Here is a 13,759-nt window from a genome sequence, read left to right on the forward strand (position 1 = left end):
CTGTTATAGAAGCTGATTTAAGCAATTCCCTAAGTGAAGGTAAACGTATTTAGAGTCCCTGATATATAGCAATTATGCCTCAGCATATACAGTCTGGTTAGATGGCTGGCTCATGTGGGTGTATGTATATATGTTGGTCAGTGTGTAAATACAATGTAAATAGAGTTTAATACAAGTACCCCGCCAGTTTCTGAAGGTCCTGGGTAATGAGTTGTTCTTGCATGAAGAGTATGTGTGTGTTGGGTGTAAACATCCTCATACACTGCTGACAGTATGAGCACCCTCCTCACACTTACACAGAAATTCTTACAGTCACCTTCACCTAACTAAAATTGCCCAGTCAGAGTAAGTGGGTTGGTTGAGGGAAAGGTGGGGGGGTATCCTGTTCTCAAGAGGGACCCTGAGAAATCTTTGCCACTCAAGTACATGCCCCAAGGGACTGTGGAAAGGAGACCTATGGAGCTCTGGAGATAGTCCTGTACCCCACTCCGGAGGGTATCCATAGCCTGTTTCCGGCTTGCATCAGTAAATAGTTTGCTGCTCCACATCTGAGGCTTGGATGAGCAAGAGGCCCTGGACCTTTCATTCCAGGTTAGGTGCATCCAGCCTTGGCCGGGGTTTCCAGGAAGCCAAGAAAGCCAAGGCTGGAGGTCAGGCTACACGGAGCCCCCTGGTGGCGGGTGGAAATTGGGGCCATTCCCAGGCTTCATGCAGCTGGACAAGCAGAAGATGGGACAGGAATCTGGGTCTGGCCCAAGACAGTTTGCTCTCAGCTGAACTCTTCCCTTTATGAAAGCCTGAGCCAGGCTTAATGGACAGAATCGCTGGACCAGATTCCTGGCCTCCGGGTGGGGAGTCTAAGGCCAGGAAGCAGCTTGATCAGGCTCAGGACCCCTGCAGTGTCCCCACTCTGCAGATCTAACCCAGTGATGACCCTGGGGCCCTGCCCATCAGTTCTGCCACCACCGTGTGGCAGCCCCTACTCTTGAAGTAGACTGTGGGACCCACAGGAAAAGATGGGAAAGGGATGGGACTAAGAGCCATGCTTAGAGACAACCAGGAATTAAGGATTCTTAAACCCAAGCAGTCTTAGCAACTTTCTGTTTTCTGGAGAGAGGGCTCCAGGCTGTCATAAAAAGAGTGTCTTGGATCTAGGAACCCAAAATTACATTTGAGGAATCTCAGGTCCTAAGAAGAGAAGAGACCAACCAGAGGTCATCCAGCTATCTGTGGGGCGAAATGCCTCAGAAATTTTAAAAGGAGACTTGACAGCAGCTGAGCCTAGCTGCCACAGATGCTCAAGGGAGCTGCATGGTAAGGGGGAGCCTGCAATAGAAGGAAACGCAGACTGAGCTGTGGGCAGACAGTGCCACAGAAACTGCTGCTGTGCCAGCTATTTGCTGCATAGGCTTGGTGCTGAGCTATGAAAAGCTTGCTCTGGGATCTTGCACTTCCGGGAGGTGGCCTGTGCAGGATGGGCAAAAACAGGGGCCTGTTCAGCCAGGAAGAACTGGGATGGAGCCTGGTGTCCTCTTTAGTAACTGTGTAACCTTGGCCAAAATACCCATTCGAATTTCAGTGTTCTCCTCTATAAAATAGAAATACATACGTGTTTGTATTGGAATTATTAAAATAATCAAATTTTCTAATTTTTAAGTGACCAGTTTATAGTAGCTGCTCAATAATGTTTTATTCCCTTCCCCATTTAAAAAAAAAGAAGAAGAAGAAGAAGAAGAAAAGAAGGGAAAAAAAGAACCTTTAGTAATAACTTTCTAGGACTTGACTTCCTAACCCAGCTGCCACAGGCACCCCTGCCAGCACCTTCGTTGGGCCAGGCACACGCGATTGCATCCACCCTGCCCTAGCCCCTTGACCGTGAGAGTGAGGCGCACGCGGTCGCCGTCGCAGCGAACACCTAAGCCATGAAGGCACAAACGGTGGATGTTGAGCCGCCCAAAGCGGTCTTCACATGTTTAGGAGTTTTTCTCTGAGAAAGGCCATGCTGACCCGCGAAGCGGCACCGACCCAGGGGCTTGGGGCCAGCCGCAGCCCCACTCACAGGCTCTCTGGCCGGCGCCTCCAGTCCTCATGCGCCTCTCTCAACTGGTTGATTTTTTTTTTTTCTTTTCTTTTTCAGAAAAGCAGAAGGTAGCCACCGGGCCAGAGGTTGCAGGGTCAGCCTGTGGGCGAGGCTCCCCTAGGCCTTTGTGGAGAAACGGGAAACCTGAGGGGCAAACGCAGGAAGCGGGTTGGGCCGAGTTGCAGGCGACAGAGGCGCCGCCCGCGGGTGGGGAGCGAGAGCTGCCCGCAGCCGAGAGACCCCTGCCTGGTCGCTAGCGCCTCGCGTCCGCGGGCCTGTTGGCGGCGCTGCAAGCCCAGGTCCTGGGGCGGTCCTTAGACCTTGCTAGGTCTAAACAAAATTCGGGGGACAATGAGTCGGCCAGTCTAGGCACAGGGTGCTCTCGACGGTGGGGCGGCGGGCAAATGTTCAGGGGCCCTGATCACCCCAGGGGTGCTGAGCGCACAGGGCAGAGGCCGCAGAGCCCCGGCGCGAGGCCGACTCCGATCACCCACACTGGGACCTTGCCCGTTTGTCCTTAGTAATAATAATGGCATCAAACCGAGTTTTAAAAAACCGTTCTCCTCATTTTCCTGTATGTACAAGGGAGAGAAAGTATTTCTAGGTAGTCAAAGGAAAAAAAAGGGCAGAATCCCAGGAAACTTTAATCTCTACGGACGAGAGCAAAGGGGAATATGGCTTTTGCCTTTTTTGTTTGTTTGTTTCTAGAAGAGAAAAAAAGGAAATTCGACACATATTTTTAAAAATCTTCCCCGAACAATCGCTAAAGGCTGTGAGTGTGAGCAGAGAGCCAGGAAACTGAGCCCCCGCCCGCAGTGACACCGGGCCTTTGTCCTCCTTCCTGAAGCCCCCGCGACTGCTGACCGTGCCGAGATAAAGGCTGGGTCAGGGCCCTGTGGAATCCCGAGGGAGGGGCAGCGGGGCCGTCCCACTGGCCACTTTCAACCCCATATAGGGAGGTTTCCAACTGGTGGGCCCAGCGGATCCCCGGAACAAGGGCTACAAGGCCAGGGGCTGTCCCCATCCCCAGGCTCAAAGGAGGCACAGATCTGCCTTTCCCCTGAAAGGCTTCTGCCACTAAATTCCTTGGACCTTGCTCCCACCAGCATTATGTTTTCCTACTTAAAGTCTCCGGAGGCGTTAGGGACTGTGGTTCCCCGCCGGACCGATCCCCAGAAATGGAATCGTGCTCAACCTCTGTGGCGACTCTGGCTTTCGCGACCGCTGGGCTCGGTTGGCCGGCCAGATCCGAACCCGCGTATCGTCTGTTCCAGCTGAGCCTCTCAGGGGTGCCTCTGTGCCTTCTCCGGGCCGCGGAGACTCCTCCAGCGCCCGGCCTCGAATTTTCTGCGCTGCATCCTCCTGTCAGCCGAATGAGTCTGCAGAGAAGGCGAGAGACTGTTTGTGACCCTGCCCTGTCGCTTTCGGTGACTTAAAAACCTAGGTCCCAGGGGAAACCAGCCTACAGGGTATTGCCTTTGCGGGCGGCAGCCTTGGGCTTACGCCTGAGGTCATTTTCTCCGCAGACACTTCTGGGTGCTGCGAGTGCTGCGCAGTTCAGAACCCTTGGAAGGAAGAGAGGGGGACGGGTCCAGCGGCCTTCGGGTGCGGTGATGGAAGGCTCTTCGGTAGCCACGCTGCCCACCTCCCACGCACACCTTAACACGTCCTGGGGCCCCGGGCCAGCGCTACAGCCCAAATAGACCCTGCAGCCGCATTTTCCCCCAGGCGGAGGCAAACCCTGGCTTCACCTCCCCTCACCATGGCTTGTAGGGCAGGGGGTCCCTGGGCCGCCTTCCCTGACCTGAATGAGTCAGAAATCCTTCTTTATTTTCAGTGGGGGTGTGACCTGGGGAGATAAAGAAAGGACCACAGACCTGGGGAGTGGGGCCCTGCACCCTCTTGTGCCGGGAGTGGCCTCCTTCTCTGCTCCCTCCCCCACCGGCAGACTGGGGGTCTTGGTTCCCACTGAAACTGGAGCCGCTCCCCGGCCGGCAGATGAGAGATAAAGAAGCCCGGCGGCGCCGAAGCGCTGACCAGCAGACCCGGATCCGGACTTTTCCGCGCTCCAGAGCAGCACCCGAGATCCTACTTCCCCGGGTGGCACCAACCCAGCTCGGAAGAAATGGGTCAGCTGAGCAGCTCCTCCGGTGCCACGCGGTGTCTCCAGGCACAGACAGCTGTGCTTGATGGCGTAGTGTGCACGCGCAAGACTGCAGGATGATGTCCTGTATGAACCCTGTATTGGCCCCTTCACTCTCAGCCACTCGTATACGCATATGTGTGTGCATTCGGTATGTGTCTAGGGACAGGTGTGCACCTTTACACATACGTGATGTGTATGTGCACACATTTGTAGAACCTTCCAGCATCTATCCTGCTGGCTCCTGCAGACACGTACAGGGCTAGCTGCTCATAAATCATCATTACACCACGCATTTACACAGGCCTTTTCAGCTTGGGCATGATTTTCACAATCATCCCGGGAAATACTCTGCTTTCTAAGTTTACAGATGAGGAAACCAGCCAAGAGAAGCTAATGGGTGCCCGTGTGCACACACTCTGAGAGAGATCGAGGCCAGCCAAATGAACTTGGGTGTGTCTGCTGAATGTGCTCATAAATGGGTCTGTTTAGCGCCTCAAGGGACCTCAGGTCCGGCAGTCCTTGGCCCTTAACCAGGTTTCCTGGGAGACCCACCGCGCCCGGGTGTGGGGGTCTCAATTTGTGTGCTGATAAGCGCTGTCTTCTGGAGAGGATGCCCAAGGGGGGAAGTCGGGAGCTGGCCGGAGCGCTGCTGAGGCGATCCCGGCGGTTCCACGGCCTTGGCTGCCCACGCGCAACTGGGTTGCAAAGCCTGGAGGGCCTTGGTCTCTAAAGCAGCCACGTCAGGCAAACGTGCGATGAAAGGATCCTTTCAGCCCAGCTGCAAACCCAGGAACCCAGGGTTACCGGAGCAGTGAGGCAGTTCCTGCTGTCTCGAATCCCTAGCGCCCCTACAAGACCCGGAGCCCTCCATGCCCATTTTACAGAAGTGATTAGTCAGAGGCTAAAGCGGTACAGTGAGTTGCTCCAGTTCAACACCAACTGAGTGGCCAGGGTAGGGACTGGAATCCCCAGTTAAGTGTGTCTGGATCCTTGGCCCACAGTCCCTCTGTCCCCAGCACGGATCGCTGGTCCCTCTTGTTCCACGTCTCCCGTGAGGTCAGGAGCCATCCCGCTACTACCCTCCGACTTCCCACGCCAAGAACGCGAAGACTCTCATAGCTCTCACCAGCATCATTTTAAAAGTTTCTACACGCTTGGAATCTGTTGCTTGAGAACAAATTCCCTGTCTGCGTTGGGTTTTGTTTCTTTCCAACCCCTTCTGAGGCATCTGGTCCCCTTCCACCCTCTAAGCCCTTGCCGTCTCAGAGTGAGGCTGCCTAAGGGCTGCAGTTTGACCACATCTAGGGGGTGCCCCTGGGCCTCGGCGCCGGGCTCCGGCAGACTGAGGTCGCTGGTCCCTGGGCTCCAAGGCCGCTCACCACCCCGCAGAGTCCGGGAGCTGGAAGGGAGCCCGCCGTTCGGCGAGGTCGCCGTACGGGCTCACGGCTTCGACGCTGCCCTCTGCTGGTGCGGGGCGACATTACCGCCGCCTCCCTCTGCGGCCCAGGAGCTGCACCTACAGGAGGGGCTCGCGCAAAGCCTGGCGACCCCATTCTCGCTGGGTCCCCAGAGTGGCTGCCGCACCTTCAGCCTCTGACGAGATCCTCCCGTATTTCTCAATCCGAGACTTCTGCTCCCCGCCGACACCCGAGCCGGAGCTCTGCGCTGGCAATCCCGCCGCTGTGCGGCGCCCATGGGGATCTGCGGCCAACCAGGCACAGCCACAGGCTAACGCCGGGGGACTCCGGTCGTGGCCCCAGGCTGTGCTCGACCCCTTTGCGCTATAGCATTGATTGGCGCCCACGGGTCCCGACCTACGCCCAAAAAAGGCTACCCCCCCCCCTTTCAACTCCGCTTGATGGTGGCCCAGGCGCTTGGCTGCCTCTATTTCTTGCAGTGCACTCGTCTCTCCAACCAAATGAAGAGCGCCTCGACGGCCGGAGGGGGCGGCTCCCTACCCGCACCGCGCAGGCCTCGCTCAGGCTCTGCCGGGACAGGACGGAACTGATTCCAGAGGCTTCCATTCTTGCCCTTGAAATAAGCTTCAGGCAGTGAGGCGAAGAGACACTTTTGCCTGCTGCATCCATTCGAGACAGGATGGGGTAACAATTACGTAGTCATCATATCTATGCATTTCCAGTGGTAGGTATTAGGACTTTTCACCTTTTCACTTTTCCCCCCCTCACAAATTCAAACTGAAGAAAACTGGGAAAATAAAACATTAAAATGCACCCAAAAAAAGCACCAACACTACAACAATCCCATCCATCCTCTCACAAGGTAACCACGGTTAACATTTTGATGGCATTCTTCCAGTCTTTTTTTAATATATATTTCATTTAAAATAAGTCTAATTTTTATAATTAACACATACACATAAAATTTGCAGCTTTGTATCCTGCCTGTTTTAACCTTTCACCATGGGGTTTTTCTCCTTATCTTATTCGTTGAAAAATAGTTTTCAATTATTGCTTAATAATCCATCCTTTGGACGAAGCATAATTTTGTTATACACCAGCACCAAGTATCTGTTCTAGGCCCAGGAAAGTCTCCTTAAGCCAAGCTCTCTGGATCAGTCTGGATCTGTAAATATATAAACAGTAGTTGATCAATAAATGTTGAGTCTTTCTTTTTAATTTGTTGTTGCTGTTGTTCTTGTTCTTTTCTTGTTTGTTTTAAGATGAAGTCTCACACTGTCATCCAGGTTGGCGTGCAGCGGTGCGATCTCAGCTCACTGCAACCTCTGCCTCCTGAGTTCAAGCGATTCTCCTGCTTCACCCTCTTGAGTAGCTGGGATTACAGGCACCCACAGCTATGCCTCGCTAATTTTTGTGTTTTTAGTAGAGACAGGGTTTCACTCCGTTGGCCAAGCTGGTCTTGAACTCCTAACTGCAAGAGACCCATCCACCTCAGCCTCCCAAAGTGCTGGGATTATTGGCATGAGCCACTGTACCTAGCCAATGTTGAGTCCTTTGCTAGCCTAACAAGTGACTTGTGGTCCCATTCTCAGGACACAAAAAAATCAACCCAGAAATTAGGGACTGCCTTGATCTAGAAGAGGGCCTTCTACCCCCTGCTACCAGCCATCTCCCTCTGCTGGAGACCAGTATAGGTGGGGTGGTGGGACAGACACCTTGAAAAAAAAGCAGGGACCAGCAATGTGTCTGAAGAGGTGTCCTGGCCTGCTTCTAGAACCAAAGCCCTGTATCCCCAACGGGCACACGAAATGATGTTTGTAACCTGGGCTACTGTGTGCAGTGTCTTGTAATGATTAGGACTCAAACATGCCTTGACATAATCCTATGTCTTTCCCTTAAATGCTGTGTGACCTCAGAAAACCTGCTCAACTTCCCTGAACCTCATTCTGAAAACTGGAATAATAATGCCTACCACATCAAGCTTTTGTAAGTATTCAAATAAATAATGACACACTTAGCCTGGGGTTATACAAATAAATCATCAATACATGGTAGCTACGGCTTCTTTTGCCCCTGCAGCTGCTATTGCTGTTGTTCTGGCATTAGCTGTGGTCTTGGGGATCACTGCAATTGCCCTCTCCCTCAACTCCTGACCCCGTTGCTACTGTTAAACACAAGCCCAAATCCTGGCACTAAGCCGGATCCAGGTCCTCAGGGCTGAAGGAGTCATTTCCAGCATTCTGGTTGGGCTGCTCAGGACCTTCTGACAATCAGGCCTGGGCTTGGGCTGTTTATACTAGGACCGTTAAAACAGGAAAATATGCAAACCCTTCATTCACAGGGATCCGGCTATTGTTGGGTCAGAAATGATATTTTTGTTTCTAGAGTAAAAGGTACATTTTCTGCCTTACACACACACACGCTTTTTTAATTCTTTTGGTGGTGACTACAGAGCTTAGAAGGCAAAGTAAGTGATCTGCTTCATTTGACCAGCTCAAGCAGCCAACCTGGAAAGGTCCCTTCGGCCTGATTGATATTTACATGCACTCCCACGAGCCTGAACCTCACTGGGCTCTGTTTAGTTCCTCCACAGACCAGGCTCATATCCATCTCCCAGACAAAATGCCTCCAAAATCCATCTCCCAGAAATAATAGGTTGAAGGCCAGGCCGGGCACGATAGCTCAAGCCTGTAATCCCAGCATTTTGGGAGGCTGAAGCGGGCAGATTACCTGAGGTCAGGAGTTCAAGACCAGCCTGGCCAACATGGTGAAACCCCATCTACTAAAAATACAAAAATTAGGCATGGTGACAGGCACCTGTAATCCCAGCTATGCGAGAGGCTGAGGCAGGAGAATTGCTTGAACCCAGGGGGCAGAGGTTGCAGTGAGCTGAGATCAAGCCACTGCACTCCAGCCTGGAAGAAAGAGTGAGACTCCATCTCAAAAAAAAAAAAAAAAAAAAAAAAAATAACCCAACCAGTCTGATCCCAGTAGACTCAACCACACATCAAAATTTCATGGAAAACGTTTTTAAAACACAGACTTCAAGATCCTCTTCAAACTAAACAGCTTCTGCCTCTGGAGATGGCGCTTGGCAATTTATGTGCATTATCTGTAGTTCCTCCAGGTGATTCTGAAGAAGCCTATGGAGCCACATTGGGGAACCACTGCAGTTCTCAATTGAATTGAAAACAGGCTTCTCCAGGTGGACTCCAGAAAATACAGATTCCAAACAGTCTTCGTCTGGGACCACATGGAATTACAAGGAGTTTGGGTGTAAGTGTGGTGGGGGAAGGGAATATATTATTTGTTTTTGTGTGCTTTTGTTGTGCTATTGTCTGTGGACGTGGCAAGCCTCTTTGGTCACAAGTAACATAAACCCATCCCAGCCAAACAGGTGGCTGGGGTCGGGGGGAAGTTATAAGGATTCATGCGTGACTCCTGGAGCCCCAGGCAGGGTGGTAGCCAGACTTCCTGAAGGGCTGTGCTGCAACAGGGGCTGAGGTGATGGCAAGAACCAATTTTTCTTGCTGCTCTGACCAGGTATCTCCTCTGCTCCATTTGAGAGAGGAGCCCCAGTCATAGCTGTAATTTCTGAATGCCAAGTCCATCTTTCTGTGTGAGAAAGCTGATTGGTATCCTGGGTCAGGTACTGTCCTGGAGGTACACCCCAGTCCTGTCAACTGGAGCTGAGGAAGAGGGTCTTCTGGTAGCTTCTGATGGTCCCTTCTTGTGGGAAGAGGGCAGTCATGGCACTCAGGAGAGGCTAAGCAGACACCCCAGAAGGTCTTATTTGTTTCAGTCTAGCCTCTCCAACCACTCAATCAATAGCTCAAGGATTTTTTATTCTAGTTGCCCTCCAAAATTGCCTTGGCACCTTAAAAAAAAACTATTGTGCCACTTCCTTCAGCACCTCCTGGTATAAGAAAAATTGAAAAAGAGAATAAAAGTTTAAAAAAAAAAAAAAAAGCTATTGTGCCTTACCTCCACATCTTGGGTGTAGCCAGGGCATTGGGATTTTTTTCTTTTTTTTAAAGCAATGCGGGTGATTCCAATGGACAGCTAGGGTTAAGAACCATGGTTGGGTGCAGTGGCTCACGCCTGTAATCCTAGTACTTTGGGAGGCCAAGGCAGCAGATAACCTGAGGTCAGGGGTTTGAAGCCAGCCTGGCCAACATGGCGAAATCCTGTCTCTACTAAAAAATACAAAAATTAACCGGGTATAGTGGCACATGTCTGTAATCCCAGCTACTCAGAAGGCTGAGACAGGAGAATTGCTTGAACTCGGGAGACGGAGGTTTCAGTGAGTTGAGATCACGCTACTGCAATCCAGCCTGGGCAACAGAGTGAGACTTCTCCCCCAAAAAAAGAACCATGGCAATAACTAAATAGGGAACCTACAGCCAGTTGATCCATTTGCTAAAGATACAGCTTCAAAATAACCAATTAAGAGGAAAACAATTAAAATCTAATGGGTTGCACATGGCTTGTTTTCATCTAAATTGGACATACCCTAGTCCAAATTTCAAATGCCATGATTATTCACATTTGACATTTTCTAAACTTCTTGACATAAATATTATGTGAAATTCCTTTTTAAAAAAACTTGCCTTTCTGGGAATCCTGAGGCATCAGAACAAAGGATGGCTCCCATGGCCTCGAATGACACCCAGACCCTTATAAACCACCTGCTCCTTCTTTTCCAGGGTTTCTAGCTTGCCAGGGTAGTCTCAGAACTCCCCAAAAAATTGAATCACACTGATTTTGCTTGCCCCCAACCACAGGCCTGTGCTTCAGGGTTCCCAACCAGGAGGTCTGACACATTTTCTAGAGGCCAAAGAGGATAAACTCTACCCCTTCAGCCAAGCTGGCAAATACTGATCAAAGCTTTGTCCTAGTCCAGGTTCAGTGGCTCGTGCCTGTAATCCCAGCACTTTGGGAGACTGAGGCAGACAGATCACCTGGGGCCGGGAGTTCAAGACCAGCCTGGTCAACATGGTGAAAGCTCGTCTCTACTAAAAATTAAAAATAATAAAATAAAATTAAGCCAGGTGTGGTGGTGCACGCCTGTAATCCCAGCTACTTGGGAGGCTGAGGCAGGAGAACTGCTTGAACCTGGAGGGGCGGAGGTTGCAGTAAGCTGAGATGGAGCCACTGCACTCCAGCCTGGGTGACACAGAGAGACTCCTTCTCAAAAAAAGAAAAAAAGAAAAAAAAACTTTGTCTTAGTGCATGGCTGCCTTGAGATAATGTCTTCATTTTGCCTTGTTTCCCTTCCTTATAATTTTCCCTAAACAATTAGTCAACCAACAAATATTTCATAAATAGCTGGGATGTGCAAAGCACAAGGTAAAAAAAAGAAGGATCACTCCAGAGATCTTGTCACTGGGAGAAGTGCAACAGCAACCCCTCCAGACTTGGCCTTGCATGAATACTAAGGTGCCTGTTAAAGGGATCCCTTCCTCAGCTGCCTGTTCTCTTTGGCCTAACCCAGGGCTAGGACTCAAGCAATTATAGAGGGTGAGTGATGGCAGGAAGGAGAAGTGTGGAACCCAAATCATCAGCATCACCTGGGACCTAATTAGAAATGCAAACTCTCAACCCCACCTCAGCCCCACTGAATCAGCAACTCTGGTGGGGCCAGCAATCTGGCTTACCAAGGCCTCCAGGTGATCCTGATGCACACTCAAGTTTGAGAAGAAATGGTCTACTGTACTCTAGGGAGGCCCTCATCCCAGACATCCCGAACCTAAAACCCATGGCTGGGTGCGGTGGCTCATGCCTGTTATCCCAGCACTTTAAGCGGCTGAAATGGGAGGCTAGCTGGAGGCCAGAAGTTTGAGACCAGCCTGGGCAACATAGTGAGACCACCCCCTCCCCCAGCTTTGTATTTTTTTAAATTAGAAAGAATTTAAAAATTAGCCAGGCACTGTGGCTCATACCTATAATCCCAACTACTTGAGAGGATCCCTGAAGCCCAGGAGTATGAGGCTACAGAGCTATGATTGTGCCACTGCACTTCAGCCTGGGCAATAGCAAGACCTTGCCTCTAAAAAACAAACAAGCAAAAAAAAAAAAAAAGAAACGCTTTCAGGCTTTTAGATCCCTGAATGGGTTCCAAGAAGCCAGGCAGGAATTCTGATGTCACCCCAACAAGAATTGTTGCCACTGTCCTCGCACCCACCAGCCTCCCCTTCCCACCCCCTACTCTCTAGCTGTCATACCCAAATTCTTGCCAGGAATGACTGCTGGCACAGGCCAGTGACAGAGAGCCAGGAGCCTTCTCTAGAGACTGTGGAACTTGAGCAAAAGCATCCCCCAGAGAGGCTGCCTAGAGTCCTGGAGCCGTTATCATTTTTCTTCACAGGCCTTTGGCAGCTGCTCATTTACCTGCCCCTGCTGCTGGGAATTCCAGCGTCTGAGCTTTGGGGTGGGACTTGATTGGTTCACCATAGGACAGGAGTGACCAATCAAAAACAGGCTCCAAAGGGGATGAAAGGAGCTAGCACATGCATCAGTTGAGTTCGCAGGTGGGGTTGGGAGGGCTGTATTGGGTAGTTTACCCCCTGCAGACGTCTCGAACTCAGCCATCTGAATGCCAGGGTAGTGGTGGTGGGAGACTCAAGGCCAAGTTGCTTCCGTCTCCATACTGACTAGCTGGTTCTCCAAGAGTTTTTCCTGGACCGACAGCACCAGCATTCCCTGAAAAAATGCAGATTCTCAAGCTCCACTCCACCGGCAATATCAGAAACTCTGGAGGTGGGGTCCAGCAATTCGTGCTGTAACAAGTCCTCCGCGAGATGCGAAGCCTCCCTCGCTCAACTTTGAGGACCACTGGCCTTGGGGTGCCCCAACAAACAAAGGATTTCAGACCCCCGCGGGCCGCTGGCCAGGAGCTCTGATCTCCCTGCCCCCCTCCCACCCCCAGCCCCTCTCCCACCGCCAGCCCCTCAGTGCCTTGTCCCCGCCAGATCCCAAAGATCGCAGGATAGGCAGTCCCGGGGCTGCCAGCGGTGGCCTTGCAGGGAGGAATGGTGGCCCTGAGATTCCTCTGATTTATTTTGTTCCATTCCGGGAGTAACAATTTGTTTGGTAGTGGAAAAGCGTTTTTCGCGGCTCTTCCGTTTTATCTCGGCAGCTCTCAGGCCCAGTGGGAAGAGGGTTGGCGGCGGGGCGGCGGCTGCTTCGCATTAGGGCGAGCATGGTGCCCATTACGCGACCAGCTCCGTAACGAGCGTGTCTCCACTAACCGGACGCATCTGACCCAGCTCTGCGCCGCCACACCCACGCTCCCCGCACTGTTACAGATGGCCCCAGAGAAAAGAGGAACTGGGTGGCTGGAGCCAGCCTTGGCAGCCCGAAGAGCTGGTCTCCACTGCCTGGAAGTCACGACCATGAGTGACTACAGGTTTTTATCTCTTCAGGGGAAGTAAATTCACGGGCCTCTAGACTTTAGGACCCTAGCCTGCCAAAAGTGACTCCTAAGGAGGAGAGCATCGCAGGGTTTCCCTGAAAAGGTGCGTTTTACCTGTCTCCCTAGTTCCTGCGCCCGGGACCCTCCCAGATGCTCAAGGAAGCATGGTAGACCCATTTTTCTCCGGGTTTAGTATCCATTTCACAAACAGTATAGAGCATCTAAGGAAGAGAATATCAAAAACAAAAAGCCATGGCCAGGCCTCCTGCCTTAATATCCCTTGCAGACAAGGGGACACTGAGAGCAGCTCCACCACCCACTGATGAAGGGGATGGTGTCCTAGGTCCGGTGAAACCAAAGCCACATGCCTTCCACACACCTTGAGGATGATGAAGGATCTGTGCTGGGGACCTGCCAGGTTGTGGAGAAATAGGCAGACCCCTGCAACCAACAGAGCAAAGAATGTTACACAAAAGCCCCCAACGTTCCAGTCAAATTTCACACATTTTTTTGATTTCATTAAATTTTATTTCACAAACAATATTGTAGCAATCATGGAAACTTGAAATTAAGATGGAAAGCCAATAATCATCCAAAGTCTAACCATTAATAAAGCAATTATTTTCATTTTTCCATGTTGGTACATAATTCCCAGCTATTTAACAACTGTATGATACTCAGCGGTGAGGATGTGGCCCAAT

The sequence above is a fragment of the Sapajus apella genome, unplaced genomic scaffold, assembly GCF_009761245.1.
Source record: "Sapajus apella isolate SASKATOON/1434 unplaced genomic scaffold, GSC_monkey_1.0 scaffold4, whole genome shotgun sequence".
NCBI classification, from domain to species: domain Eukaryota; kingdom Metazoa; phylum Chordata; class Mammalia; order Primates; family Cebidae; genus Sapajus; species Sapajus apella.